The 5338-nt window shown below is 35.8% G+C and overlaps 1 pseudogene; it reads right to left on the reverse strand.

Moving 5' to 3' along the window:
• Positions 1–941: 941 nt before the first annotated feature.
• Positions 942–2097, reverse strand: LOC103213027 (annotated as a pseudogene).
• Between the last annotated feature and the right edge of the window lie 3241 nt (positions 2098–5338).

Here is a 5338-nt window from a genome sequence, read left to right on the forward strand (position 1 = left end):
ATACAAAGCCAAATAAGACAAAAGCTCTGCACTCTAGATACTTAAGTAGGTAGTTTCTAATATACAATGGATTTATTTGTCTAGTATTAAATGTAGTCCCTCAGCTTCTGAAAATAGTGCTTTAGTTTGATTAGGGAAGGACTCTTTTTGAACTCAAGTTCTGATCATCATTTTTGTATTCCAGAAAGCAAATTTGTGAATGTTCTTCTTTTTTTTTTCCTTTCACTCTCTTTTTCTCTTGCACTCTTTCTGATGGAAATTCACCAATGTTTAGTCTGTTGGTTGTATCATATAACTGTTGTGAGATTGATTTTGGTATTCCAGACTTTCTTTTATATTTATATCACTCAGTATTTCAGGAAAAAGAAAACAGAAAAATAACTCCATATTTTTCAAAATATAGATTCAAAATCAGATATTAGAAAGTGAGACATATACAGAATTAAATATATTGTTTAGGAGTTTAGTATAGGTGTGTGTCATGTCCAGATAAATGATTTGGAATCAAATGTTTTTTTACCCACAATTTTCTTTTTTATATAGATGTAAGTAATATTGTAGAGAACATGCTAAGTATAAAGAGATAATTCAAAAACAAAATAGTGTCTATTTATTTGAAGTCTCATTATAAGTGAGTTTTGTTCTTTATCTGTATGAACAAGGCTGTTGAGTTCCTAAGATTTGCTGTACACTTTTTGAATCGTTGTTGTTGTTGTTGTTATGTGCCGTCGAGTCAAACCCGACTCATAGCGACCCCTCCTTGGGTTTCTGAGGCAGTATCACTACGGAAGCAGGATTGCCCAACCTTCCTTCCTTTTTGAATCGTAAGCATCTAGAATTCAGTTAGAAGAATTATTTCCACATGTACGCATTTGCAGAAGAGATCTTTTCACCATATTCAAGTTGATACTTATTATTAATTAAATTCTCTTTAGAAAGACCTACTGAGGATCAAGATGGTTTTTAAAGAGTAACATTTTCAGGATATGGTCACGAAGTTGTTTGGTCTTCACTCCAGAGACTACTGGGTTGAGAAATGGTGGGACTAATAGGTAAAAGCTTGACAAAAGGATATGAACATATGGGGGAATGTGAGAACCAAATCTGTGTGTGAAGAAAGAGAAGAAGGCAAGAAGGTAGAACTGAAGAAAGACACAAATGTGGGAAATGCAGGTATTGAAAGCCTTGAGTAGTGCCTCCTTCTGGGGCAGTTGAAAGACAGCAATGAAGATCCAAACATAAGACAAGGTGATACCGATGCTGTCAAACCCTAGGATGGTGAAGGCAACAAACAGGCCATATATCTTGTTGACCCGGATATCTTCAGTAGCCAGTTTGACAAGAGCCATGTGCTCACAGTAAGAGTGGGAGATGACTGTAGCTCTGTAGAGTTTAAGATGATATTTAATAAGTACTAGACATGGTGCTAGGAGCTCTGGTAGCATAGTGGCTAAAGCACTTGACTGCTAACCAGAAGGCTGGCGGTTCAAACCCACCAGCTACTCCTCGGAAGGAAGGTTGGGCAATCCTACTTCCGTAGTGATACTGCCTCGGAAACCCAAGGAGGGGTCGCTATGAGTCGGGGCCAACTCGACGGCACATAACAACAACAGACATGGTGCTACAAGAATGGCACCCCTAAGTGTCACTCCAATTCCAATATGAGTCATAAGTTGTTGTGAGAAGATGGTGGCATGTCTCAATGGATAACAGAATGGCCACATTGAGGTCCAGGGCCATTGCTAGTAGAACACCTGATTTAATTGCCTGAAATGAGTGAATAAGCCACATTTGCAGCAGACAGGCTTCAAAATAAATCTCTGGCAAATGAAACCAGAAAATGCCTAACATTTTGGGAAGAATGAAAGTGCTAAGTGCAATGTCTGTTGCCCCTCACATGGCCAAAAATATGAACATAGGTTTATGGAGGCTGTTTTCACATTTGATTATAGCCAGGATAAGGAAATTCCCAGTCAAAGCAATGAGGTACATGACAAAGAATGGAATCCCAATCCAACACAGCACTGACTCCAGGCCAGGAATCCCAACTAATGTGAGTATGGAGGGCATGAAGACTGAGCCATTGATTTTGAGCATGGTGACTTAGTAGAGTCAAATCATGATATTGCTGTTTTATCTTCTATTTCCTGTTAAGACTTGATAAATCAAAAATTAAAACAAATTAAAAAATTTTACCCACATGTATTTTAGAATGTCATATATATTTTATTCCTCCTCTCTAATTTTCTATATCCTCTCCTAAGACTTACTGAGAGATCAACTATAAAGTTCCATGATTTAGGAAGCCTTGTTGTTGTTATTTGCCATTGAGTTGGACACGACTCATAGTGACCCCTCCTTCAGTTTCCAAGGCAGTATCACTACGGAAGTAGAGTGCCCAACCTTCCTTTTGAGGAGTGAATGGTCATTTTTAATAAATTAATTAAATGGATTGGGTGGCCCTGTCCTGACTCATAACTACCAAACCAATTCACCTTGTCTTGTGTCCTCCACTCATTACCTATGGTTTTTGTTATCCAGCAATAATAATTGCAAAGAAAAAAAAAATTAAAAAGCCAAGCTTCCTACATCCAAAAAAAAAAAAAAAAATGCAGAGTAAAGATACTTCAAGAATTATAATCCACCTTGATTAGACATAAATAATCCACAAGGGTGATAGACTATACAATTGTATCAAAATCAGAAGACAATTTTGACTGGATTATTTTTCATTCTTGAAGCTCACTAGATGATCCTCAGGTTAGTTTTTCTTCATAATCTGATTCCTCTCTCATAGACTCTCTCAGACATGCTTTCAGCTTTATTTTTCATATGTTAAGTATCTTTTCAGAACCCAACCATATAGCTTGCATATTTTCCCACTTATTCTGTGAGAGAATAAATCCATTATTTTTTAATGCATGAATACTTTCCCTGTAGTTCATATCAGAACTACCTGTCACCTCCCATTCTCTGCTATGTGGGCATCCCTTTAAGCTCAAGAGACAACCAATATTCTCTGCTCTTTTCTCTCCTCACTAATAAAACTATCATTTCCTCCATGATCTTGAGCAGTCATTTTTTTTAAATAATTTTACATAGCATACTCTCTCTGAAATGTTTATTATTATTATTGTTAGAGACTATATATCTATCCATTCAAAATTCAAAAACTCTTCTGTAGTGGTGAAAATTTTCTTCTACACATTGTTTTTTCCATAGCAGTATTTCCATCTTCTTTTCTATCTCTGTCCTTCAAAGTTCCCGCCACCACATGGTATATAAGCTTCCAGAGTCTCTTCAATCTGTTACCAAATGACATATATCAGTGATACACCTATCAGACTTTCCCTTATCATCTTCCAAAGTTTAAAGTGATTTTCCTTGATTGTAATCTATGTTTCTGCAACCTCTGTATTTAATTGTGACTCAAGAAAATATTTCAACGCCAGAATTTTATAAATATTAAATAACTTATAATTTATTTTTGTTTAGAAATTGCACTACACATTTTCGGAAACAATTTAAATAGAGTATTAAAAGGAAAAAAGAGGGAGAAGAGAATAAAAGAAAGACAGACTAAAAACAAAACATCCAAAAATATCCTCCCATTTTTGTGTAAGTTATATGTTTGTTTGTTTTGTTTGTTGGTTTATTTTTGCATGATAAACTTTGATTGTCTCCAGGATATTAAACAGAAAAGAAAAGAAAAAACTCCCTGCCCTAGAGTAAATTGCGACTCATAACCACCCATTCTTGGGTTTCTGAGGCGGTGTACCTACAATATGGCTGAGATCAAGTGCAGGAACATTTATTGCTCCCCTTTCTTAAACCTTATCCATCTTGGAGTAAGGCTTTTCTTTCTACTATTACTTGTTCAAAAACTTCATTTTAGCAAATATCGTATATGGCAAACCAGATCTTCCTTACTTCAGAAGGTACTACTACTACATATAAATGTGAAGTTTATTTCCTAATTATTTTATTCAACAAATATGTCTTAAGTATCTGCTATGGTCAAAGTGGAGTCCCTAGGTAGTGCAAAGAGCTAATATGCTCCACTGCTTACCCAAACCTTGATTGTGCCAGTCCACCCAATGGTGCTTCAGAAAAAGGCCTGCATTCTAATGCCAAAAAATCAGCCATTGAAAGCCCTGTGGAGCACAGTTCTACTCTGGTGGTGTTGCCATTTGGAATCCACTCGACATCAACTGGTATGTTCCAAGGTTTTTTTTTATAGCATTTGCAGACAACTAACATAAATTTATTTATCCCTTATTTAGGAGCTATCTACATTGTGTTGCGCTCTTGGGATTAAAAACGTAGTTTCTGAAACTTATTAAGTATGTATTAGATATCATTCCCTCTCTTGAGAACTTTAAGCATTTTGGAGTATTTTACCTTCCTTAGCTTTTGGTAGTGGTATTATTTGTATTAATGAATAAACTAAGACTCATGTCTGTTATCAATAAATGTATTTGGATCCAAATGACATGGTATATTCACCCATAAAATACAAAATAAACCAAATATCTGTCCTCTGAAAACTTACGATTCAGTGAGTGGAGATTTTTGAGACAAAGTATGATTAAATCAGGATGGATTGTGCAGAAATAGATATTAATCAGTGTGTCCTTGCTAATATTCTGATGGAAGCTCTCATATTTCCTTCTTAATTATGCAAATAGACATAGTATATACTCTATACTATCTGCTAAATGCCATCAAGTCAGTTCAACTCATAGCAACTCCATGTAAAACAGAATGAAACACTGCCAGGTCCTCACAACCATTGCCATGCATAAGTCCGTCATTGCAGAAACTGTGTCAATACATCTGATCTTTTGCCTTCCTCTTTTTCTCCGACCCTCTACTTTACCAAGCATGATGTTCTTCTCCAGGAAATGGTACTCCCTGATAACATGACCAAAGTACAAGAGATAAAATCTCTTTTTTGTTTCTAAAGGACATTCCAACTGCACTTCTTCCAAGACAGACTTGTTCATTCTTCTGGCAGTACATACACTCTATAGAATATATGTATTATGTGTTACCTGTCTCATCATGTATGATGAGATTTTTCAACAGCAGGCCATTCATACACTGACCAACAATCTCTATGATTTGCCTCAAAAATGTGTGCTGTGACTTCATTTAGATTATAAGTTCGAGAAATTTAACATTTGCATAAAAGTAAGAGTTGACTTGAAGAATATTTGAAGCTGGAATACAAGCTGAATTTCTGCCAAAGTAGATATTATTGAATGGGCCACAAAAGAATCTACCACTGAACCATCTATCCCTGCCTAGTTGTGCATTATCTCAAGCAAGTTAGGAA

Source organism: Orycteropus afer, unplaced genomic scaffold (assembly GCF_000298275.1).
Source record: "Orycteropus afer afer isolate SDZICR_OR568_19922 unplaced genomic scaffold, OryAfe1.0 scaffold01217, whole genome shotgun sequence".
NCBI lineage: Eukaryota > Metazoa > Chordata > Mammalia > Tubulidentata > Orycteropodidae > Orycteropus > Orycteropus afer.